This window comes from Amblyraja radiata, unplaced genomic scaffold, assembly GCF_010909765.2.
Source record: "Amblyraja radiata isolate CabotCenter1 unplaced genomic scaffold, sAmbRad1.1.pri S67, whole genome shotgun sequence".
Lineage (NCBI taxonomy): Eukaryota > Metazoa > Chordata > Chondrichthyes > Rajiformes > Rajidae > Amblyraja > Amblyraja radiata.
Window position 1 is genome coordinate 218,613 of NW_022630161.1, and position 10,195 is coordinate 228,807.

A 10,195-nucleotide genomic window follows, 5' to 3' on the forward strand; every position below is an offset into this window, starting at 1 on the left:
CCAAAGCACTCTGCCCCTTTAAACCATAACACAAAAGACCCATCATTTATTTATTTGCCTCTGTACTCCACAATTTGAGATTTGTAATAGAAAAAATCAAGTGTGGTTAAAGTGCGCATTGTCAGATTTTATTAAAGGGTATTTTTATACATTTTCACCATGTAGAAATTACAGCTGTGTTTATACAAAGTCCCTCCATGACAGGCGATGCTGGCTCGAAGAGCCGAATGAATGGCTTACTCCTGCACCTATTGTCTATTGTCTATTGCTATTGTTACTGCTGCCACCCACCGACTTTCCCAGCTTAACGTTTCGGCTGCTGGCCTTTTGGGTCAGAAGAAAAAGTAATCGGAAGCACGGCTAACACATTAGTTCTTTGGCATTATAATGTGGGAAGCACAGCTCGGGGAAGGGGCTCTCATGGAGGGTAATCTAATGTTGAAATGCAGTTTTATGGGCAGCTGGAATTATCTTGCAGCCTTGATCTGATCAAGCTAATTATTTTCTTGGGTTTGTACTGATAAATTATGCTTCCATTTATTGCTTCCCAGCACCAAAGCTTTGATCAGCTTCTGTTTAGGTTTACTCACCTAGTGTGTTGATGAGTTTTAATGATAGAGGATATATTGATTTTAGCTGCAGTATGACTTTGTTTTGTGATTTGTTTTCATAGGTGTCCACAATCATGTCTGCAAGTACCACCACACTCCGGTACCCAGGCTATATGAATAATGATCTAATTGGACTGATTGCTTCCCTTATTCCCACTCCAAGGCTTCATTTTCTCATGACTGGCTATACTCCGCTTACGACAGATCAATCAGTACGTGGTGATTCGTGTTATGTCTTAAATTATGTTTTGATGTAACAACAATTAATTTGTTTGTCATGAAACATTGTAGTGGTTTGTATCTTCGAGGGCCAATGTGCTCCACTATCCTGAGAAGATCACTGGTTTAGAGTCGTAGAATCATACAGTGTGGAAACAAGCCCTTTGGCCCAACTTGCCCACACAAACCAATGTGTCCCATCTACACTAGTCCCACTTGCCTGCGTTTAGCCCACGTCCCTCTAAACCTGTCCTGTCCATGTGCCTGTCTAATTGCATCTTAAACATAGCGATAATCCCTGTCTCAACTACCTCCTCCAGAAGCTTGTTCCATACACCTACCTTTTGTGTGAAAAAGTGACCCCTCAGATTCCTATAAATCTTTCCCCGTTCATCTTAAACCGATGAGAACATGCAAACTCCACACAGACAGCACCCGAGGTCAGGATCGACCTTGAATCACTAGTGCTGCGAGGCAGCTGTTTTACCAGCTGTGCCACTGAGCTGGACTATTTCTGTGCTCATCCTACTTCTGATTAAGATGGTGGTCTGAGGGGCTTGTGCATGCATTTATATAGGTTATGTTCAAGCAATCCTGATAGCAAATGGTAACCGTGTAAGCTATGACAATATCAGACTAGTGAATGGTCCTCCCATAAGATAGGGTGCAGTACTGATCTTCCAACCTATCTCATTGTGGACCTTGGAAATGTCATTGTAACTCTAACACCTTAATGCATGTACTCTGGTATTTGTGTTGCTGTTGTCCTTGTTTATGTCTTGCTAGTACTAATATGACTTGATCAGATAGTACGCAAACATAGCAGTCCACTGTATCTCAATATACCGTGCCCTCCATAATCCATAGATACATAGAAAATAGGTGCAGGAGTAGGCCATTCGGCCCTTCGAGCCTGCACCGCCATTCAATATGATCATGGCTGATCATCCAAATCAGTATCCCGTACCTGCCTTCTCTCCATACCCCCTGATCCCTTTAGCCACAAGGGCCACATCTAACTCCCTCTTAAATATAGCCAATCATCTGGCCTCAACTAAATGAACTGGCCTCAACTACCTTCTGTGGCAGAGAGTTCCAGAGATTCGCCACTCTCTGTGTGAAAAATGTTTTTCTCATCTCGGTCTTAAAGGATTTCCCCCTTATCCTTAAGCTGTGACCCCTTGTCCTGGACTTCCCCAACATCGGGAACAATCTTCCTGCATCTAGCCTGTCCAACCCCTTAAGAATTTTGTAAGTTTCTATAAGATCCCCCCTCAATCTCCTAAATTCTAACGAGTATAAGCTGAGACTATCCAGTCTTTCTTCATATGAAAGTCCTGACATCCCAGGAATCAGTCTGGTGAACCTTCTCTGCACTCCCTCTATGGCAATAATGTCCTTAATCAGATTTGGAGACCAAAACTGTACGCAATACTCCAGGTGTGGTCTCACCAAGACCCTGTACAACTGCAGTAGAACCTCCCTGCTCCTATACTCAAATCCTTTTGCTATGAATGCTAACATACCATTCGCTTTCTTCACTGCCTGCTGCACCTGCATGCCTACTTTTCTATCTCCCCTTTTCCTAATAATGTTTGGGATAAAGACCCATCATTTATTTATTTGCCCCTATACTCCACAATTTGAGATTTGTAATTGAAAAAATCACATGTGGTTTAAGTGCACATTGTCAGATTGCAATAAAGGCCATTTTTATACATTTTGGTTTCACCATATAGAAATTACAGCAGTGTTTATACATAGTCCCCCCATTTCAGGGCACCATAATGTTTGGGACACAGCAATGTCATGTAAATGAAAGTCGTCATGTTTAGTATTTTGTTGCATATCCTTTGCATGCAATGACTGCTTGAAGTCTGCGATACATGGACATCACCAGTTGCTGGGTGTCTTCTCTGGTGATGCTCTGCCAGGCCTGTATTGCAGCCATCTTTAGCTCATGCTTGTTTTGGGGGCTAGTACCCTTCAATTTTCTCTTCAGCATATAAAAGGCATGCTCAATTGGGTTCAGATCGGGTGATTGACGGCCACTCAAGAATTGACAATTTTTATAGCTTTGAAAAATTCCTTTGATACTTTAGCAGTATGTTCGAGATCATTGTCTTGCTGTAGAATGAACCGTCGCCCAATGAGTTTTGAGGCATTTGTTTGAACATGAGCAGATAGGATGTGTCTATACACTTAAGAATTCATTATGCTACTACCATCAGCAGTTGTATCATCAATGAAGATAAGTGAGCCAGTACCTTCAGCAGCCAGTTTTCCCAGGCCATAACACCCCCACCACCGTGTTTCACAGATGAGGTGTTATGCTTTGGATCTTGGGCAGTTCCGTCTCTCCTCCATACTTCATTCTTGCCATCTCTCTGATAAGTTAATCTTCGTCTCATCTGTCCACAAGACCTTTTTCCAGAACTGTAGTTGCTCTTTTAAGTACTTCTTGGCAAACTGTAACATGGCCATCCTATTTTTGTGGCTAACCAGTGGTTTCATCTTGCAGTGTAGCCTCTGTATTTCTGTTCACGAAGTCTTCTGCGGACAGTGGTCATTGATAAATCCACACCTGACTCCTGAAGAGTGGTTCTGATCTGTCGGACAGGTGTTTGGGGATTTTTCTTAAGTATATAGGCTATCTAATCTAATCTAATCTAAATTAATCTGTCATTAGCTGTGGAGGTCTTCCTTGGCTTGCCAGTCCCTTTGCGATTAGTGAGCTCACCAGTGCTCTCTTTCTTCTTAATGATGTTTCAAACAGTTGATTTTGGTAAGCCTAAGGTTTGCTTGATGTCTCTAACAGTTGTAATCTTGTTTCTCAGTCTTATAATGGGTTATTTGACTTTCAGTGGTACAACTTTGGTCCTCATGTTGATAAACAGTAATAAAAGTTTCCAAATGTGATGGAAAGACTGGAGGAAAGACTCGGAGCTGAGAGCTCTCTACCTGCTTTAAGGAGACATTTAAACACACCTGGGCAATTACAAACACCTGTGAAGCCTTATGTCCCAAACATTATGGTACCCTGAAATGGGGGGACTATGTTTAAACTCAGCTGTAATTTCTACATGGTGAAACCAAAATGTATAAAAATGGTCTTTTAATAAAATCTGACAATATGCATTTTAATCATGTGATTTTTTACTATTACAAATCTCAAATTGTGGTGTACAGAGGCAAATAAATAAATGATGGGTCTTTGTCCCAAACATTATGGGGGGCACTGTACATGACAATGATAAACCATCAAAAACCAATACCAGATATGTTTGCCTTATTTAATGAGAATCTAGTTAGTTTTGGCTCTAATTCTGTTCACTGATTCTATGCTACTTTTGTTCAAATGGAGGGATAGATAATTATAACTCTCTAATTTTAAAACTAGCGCATCTTTTGTCCTCAGGTGGCAAGTATACGTAAAACTACAGTCCTGGATGTCATGCGAAGACTGTTGCAACCAAAGAATGTGATGGTGTCCACTGGCAGAGACAGGCAAACTAACCACTGTTACATTGCCATCCTCAACATTATCCAAGGAGAAGTGGTCCCTACTCAGGTAAGAATATAGATTCAGGTTAGAACCACATTAAGGAAAGGATGAGTATGGATACTCTCCACATCCATAAAGGCAACACTCAACCTCCTCTTGGCAAATGACTGAAATATCAGTGGGGGTACACTTTGAGAGCTGTGACCATAATTCTATTAATTTAAAAATAGTTGTGGAAAGAGGGTGCACTAATATATTAAATCTAAATTGGTGAAAGGCTGATTTTGATGGTATTAGACAGGAACTTGATTGATTGAGAAAGGCTGTTACCAGGTAAATGAAAGTAGGATCAGTTACTGAAATGTGCAAAGAAATGGCAGATACAGTTTACTCCAAGCAAGGTCTGATGAAGGGTCTCAATTTGAAACGTCACCTATTCCTTTTCTCTAGAGATGCAGCCTAACTGCCAGCATTTTGTGTGTATCATCATTTTTTGCAAGTAAGTTGGTTGAATGTAAAAGAAAAGAATACAGATAATGGCAACACCTTTAATAACATTGACGTGCAGGGATCTCTGGACCCAAATCCATAACCCCCGCACCAAAAGTGGCACCATGAGAGGCTAGAGTGGTAAAGAAGGCATTGGTATGCTTGCCTTCATCGGTTCACAGATGACATGAAGACTGGTTATTGAAGGTGTGAAAGCTAGTCGTGAGATATCGATGGCGATGACATGGGCTGAAAATGTCAGATAGTGTTTAATACAAATTAATATGGTTATGCAATTTGGGAGCACTAATGAGGTTAGGACACATACCATTAATAGGTCTTGGGGGTACTGAGGAACACGGAGACCTGAGATGCAGGTGAGCGATGTCAATAGGAATGCATATGGGATACTGCCCTTCATCAGTCAGGGCATTATATACGTCAGGAGGTGATGCTCTGATTTTACATCCAGTACTCCAGCTGAGATCTGATTAGTTCTGATCACCACATTATATGAGGGTGCAGAGGAGATTCACCAGGATGTTACCTGTGGTAGTCGATCAGGGTGGGGGTCAGTGCACCTTTTAGTGCTGACCGATTCCTGGGCTGTCAGAGTGGCGATACTGGTTCACAATTAGGAACAGTTTCAAGGTCGGTGGGGGCGCTGCAAGCCGGCAGCCCTGCCAGCAACGTGTTGGTTTTTTCCACGTTTTTTTATTTTTTAGTGTGTCCTAATGTGTGTTTTTGGTGTCTCTCTGTGTGTCTTGTGTGGGGGGGTAAGGGGGAAACCATTTTTGTCCCCTCCTACACGGAGAGGCGACTTTTTCCATGTCGCCTCCCCCGTGGCCTAACATCGAGGATCAGTGCGGCCTTTCCCGGAGACGTGCCCGTGGCTTCAGCGGCGGGCGCAGCGCGGACTCTCGTCGAGGATCGGGCGAGCCCTCACCGGGGCTTGTCAGAGGGGAGCGCTCCGTTTACTGGCCTGCGGCAGCCTGAAGCCGTGGTCTGTGGAGCTCCAGCTGGCGGACCGTCCGCAGCCTGGGATCCCTTGTTGGGGACCCGGGAGAAGAAGCTCCGACCGCCGGCCCGCGGCCTACTTCTACCGCCAGCGCGGCGGGGACTTACCATCAGCAGCGGGGTCCCTCGCCGGGGATCCCTGGAGAGGAGCTCTGACCGCCGGCCCTGCGGTCTGCGGTGCTTCTGGCTGCAGCACGGCAGGGACTTTAAATCTTCGACCGCTAGCCTGCGGCCTACACCAACCTGAAGCCGCTGTCTCCTGTGGGGATGCACCGATTCAGGCCTTACCTGGACTTTAACTTGTATAAACCTCTGGACGCCCGCAGCGATGGCTGCGGGGGTTGAGGTCCCGGCCACGGGGGGGAAATGGAGGAGGACCGGCCAAATTTTATGCCTTCCACCACAGTGATGAATGCTGTGGTGGATGTTTGTGTTAAATTTTTTATTGTGTTTTTGTGTGCTCTTTTTTTTATTGTACTGCTGTTGGCAAATTCATTTCATTTGCACTTTATGTGCAAGTGACGAATACAACTGATATTGATATTGAGGTAGTGGTGATCAATTAGTTTCCTTATATGTAGAGGTAAAAACATCTGTAGAAAAGAGTAGGAATTTTTCTGATGCCTAGGCAATAATCATCAACTAACAGCAACAAGATGTTTCTCATCGTCTCGTGTCTGGTATTTACTGTACTGTAATTGCTTGTCACTAAGTAAGAGCAATCTAAAGAAAAGGGCGTAAGAAAGAACTGCAGATACTGGTTTAAATTGAAGGAGGACACAAAATGCTGGAGTAACTCAGCGGGTGAATCAGCATCTCTGGAGAGAAGGAATGGGCGAAGATTCGAGTCGAGACCCTTCTTCAACAGATGCAAAAGGATGACACGAAGCTGGGGGGCAGTGTTAGCTTGAGGAGGATGCTAGGAGGCTGCAAGGTGACTTGGATAGGCTGGGTGAGTGGGCAAATGCATGGTAGATGCAGTATAATGTGGATAAATGTGAGGCTATCCACTTTGGTAGCAAAAACAGGAAAGTAGACTATTATCTGAATGGTGGCCGATTAGGAAAAGGGGAGATGCAACGAGACCTGGGTGTCATGGTACACCAGTCATTGAAAGTAGGCATGCAGGTGCAGCAGGCAGTGAAGAAAGCAAATGGTATGTTAACATTCATAGCAAAACGATTTGAGTATAAGAGCAGGGAGGTTCTACGGCAGTTGTACAGGGTCTTGGTGAGACCACACCTGGAGTATTGCGTACAGTTTTGGTCTCCTAATCTGAGGAAAGACATTGATTGGATTCAATTTATTGTCATTGCACTTTTCAGTGCAACGAAATGGTTTAGCCTGCAGTCATAACATAGAATAAATTACAAACACACAACACAGTTTAAAGTCCCAAAGTCATTGTCTCTTCCCTCCTTGCTCTCCCTCTGCGCTGAGGCAATCCAAGCCTCCGATGTTGTGACCCATTCTTGCCATAGAGGGAGTACAGTGAAGGTTCACCAGACTGATTCCTGGGATGGCAGGACTTTCATATGAAGAAAGACTGGATAGACTCGGCTTGTACACGCTAGAATTTAGAAGATTGAGGAGGGATCTTATAGAAACTTACAAAATTCTTAAGGGGTTGGACAGGCTAGATGCAGGAAGATTATTCCCGATGTTGGGGAAGTCCAGAACTAGGGGTCACAGTTTAAGGATAAGACGGAAGTCTTTTAAACCGAGATTAGAAAATAATTTTTTACAGAGAGTGGTGAATCTGTGGAATTCTCTGCCACAGAAGGTAGTTGAGGCCAGTTCATTGGCTATATTTAAGAGGGAGTTAGATGTGGCCATTGTGGCTAAAGGGATCAGGGGGTATGGAGAGAAGGCAGGGATGGGATACTGAGTTGGATGATCAGCCATGATCATATCGAATGGCGGTGCAGGCTCGAAGGGCCGAATGACCTACTCCTGCACCTATTTTCTATGTTTCTATGTTTTCACTCTAAGCCACGTTCTTTATATAGGTCCATAAAAGTCTGCAAAGAATACGAGAGCGAAAATTGGCCAACTTCATACCGTGGGGACCAGCCAGTATTCAGGTGGCATTGTCACGGAAGTCTCCATACCTGCCATCAGCTCACCGTGTCAGTGGGCTTATGATGGCCAATCATACCAGCATCTCCTCAGTAAGTATCAATTACATTTGTGGTTGACACGTGACAGTTCTAATAGTTTGACTCTTATTGTCTGGCAATGAGTGTTTATATTTATATGATTAAATTGTTGATGTGCAGTGAAAAGTGAAATAAGTGACTGAGTGTAAAGAACACTTTATAAACAAATTCTGTTCAACAAGATAGTAGCTGTTGCACCCACTGGTGCATTGGCTGAACTCACTGGTCACTTGCTGTTGGCAGAGCACCATTCCTTGCAGTGTGCTGCCAGGGGTGGAAAGTCCCAACAAATCAGCCATTCTGGCTTGCTTGACTCGGAATGGCCTTGAAACCTTTGAGGCCCTATCCCCATACTGTACTTTATCATGTATGTATACATTCAAAACAATGTTGACAAGAGTTCTAATCCTGCTGCCTCGAATGAGGGATTTGGTCGTGTTGCTCTTTTCTGGGTATGTCTGTTTCAAGAGACCATGAACGGATTGAATGTACATTCCAGCCAACAAGATTAGAACTGTTGACAAAAGTTTTGGTTGAATGTTATAAAGCACCATATGAAACCTGCCCTGTATAAAATATTCAGTGTGAAAACACTGATTCATAGTATACCGGTCAAAGAATATTGAACATCCGAGAATTTAAAAAAGGAGTTTGACATTAAAGGGTTCCACACTAAAAAAACTGTGAAACCATTCTGCACCTTAATGTGACATGTGTTTGAGTTTATGGGATTATTAAGGGTTTTCTCTTCATCCCACAGTTGTTTGAAAGAACCAGCAGACAGTATGATAAACTCAGAAAAAGAGAAGCATTCTTAGAACAATTTCGCAAAGAGGACGTATTTAAGGAGAGTTTTGATGAACTGGATAATTCCCGGGAGATTGTCCAGCAGTTAATTGATGAATATCACGCTGCAACTCGCCCCGACTACATTTCCTGGGGTACACAGCAGCAATGACACAGACTGCTGCTTGCTGAGGGTTTACCGCTGCACATTCCATCATTATATGCTGATAAGTCGACTCTATTAACATTTCTGTTTATCCTTTGTGAAGTGACTAACTGGAATATGGTGAATATGCAGGATAGCCAGGCTTAGACCTGCAGGCTCCTGTGCAAAATGAACATCTTGGCTGAATATCTCCGCCCTGTTCCTTCCCTAGACATGTTTTAAGGAAGATTCCAGGTGACAACTAGTGATGGAGACATTGATCAGAAAGTTTAGTTGTATGACTGTTCGTTCAGGTCAGTGATTCAGCAACATAACTGCACATGTGATTGTCATGTTGGTGTGAGCCTGGAGTCGCCCCAGTGAGTTAGTATATAGTGTGCAGTCAAACCCTTGTGGTAACAGGTCATTGACTATTCCCACAGTTCGGGAAATACTTCCACTCACAACAGTTTATTGTAAAATTAAGCATTTTTGCTAAAAGTCTTTCCCCTTCATTTTAATCCACAATTGGATAGTTTAATTTGTAAATGTACCATTTATTTTAATATGGGATTAGTTTTATAAATGTTGTGCAGTAGTAGTATCTGGCCTTGTACTGGTGGGTGAGCAAGGCATCCATTGCCTGCTATTGTAACTATTTGCCTGCTTGATCACTCGATCAGTAGATGTTGCTTCTCCTGTCATGTCCAACACCCGTCTGCTCACTTAACCAAGCACTCAGATTAGTAAATGCTTCAGGAAATTACAATTCTGCTCATTTAGGCTAACATTGGCTAGTGTTTTACTTTGGTCACCATTTTTTGGGTTTCCGGGTAGTGCTAAAATGTCTTCACACCTACTAATGAAGGTCATTTTAAAGATGATTGGAAAAAAGTTTCAGAAATGTTTAGCTTGTGCTTTCAGTATTGTGTAGTAGCTGGGGACGTGATCTGAAGGTTGTAGAATGCACGATTAACAGACCTGTTTAACAGTTGCTAATAAAATAGTTTTTTTATTGAATGGTAGTTTTTGCATATCCTATAAAATGCACATTATTGTCGTGAATTTCAGTTAGTTTCTCACAATTTGTTAATGCTTATTTGATTTCTTCTTTGTCCAGCAGCAATAAATGAAAGTTTACTTAAAGGACAGTTAATGTAGCTGATTAATGTTTAGTACTGTCTTAGCATCATTGTGTACCAGTGAGTTAGTTAGTGGGCAATTAGCAGGTGAGTTATACATGAGGGCAAATTGCTGAATCTGG

General features: G+C 42.8%; 2 long non-coding RNA genes across 2 annotated transcripts; both read left to right on the forward strand.

Annotated features, from left to right (window-relative positions):
- The first annotated feature begins 654 nt into the window (after positions 1 to 654).
- On the forward strand, positions 655 to 4,334 carry LOC116969507. The gene is made up of 2 exons (XR_004410799.1): positions 655 to 823; positions 4,249 to 4,334. It is a non-coding gene; the product is annotated as an uncharacterized LOC116969507 (long non-coding RNA).
- A 3,497-nt stretch (positions 4,335 to 7,831) lies between these two features.
- On the forward strand, positions 7,832 to 9,951 carry LOC116969506. The gene is made up of 2 exons (XR_004410798.1): positions 7,832 to 8,012; positions 8,761 to 9,951. It is a non-coding gene; the product is annotated as an uncharacterized LOC116969506 (long non-coding RNA).
- The last annotated feature ends 244 nt before the right edge of the window (positions 9,952 to 10,195 follow it).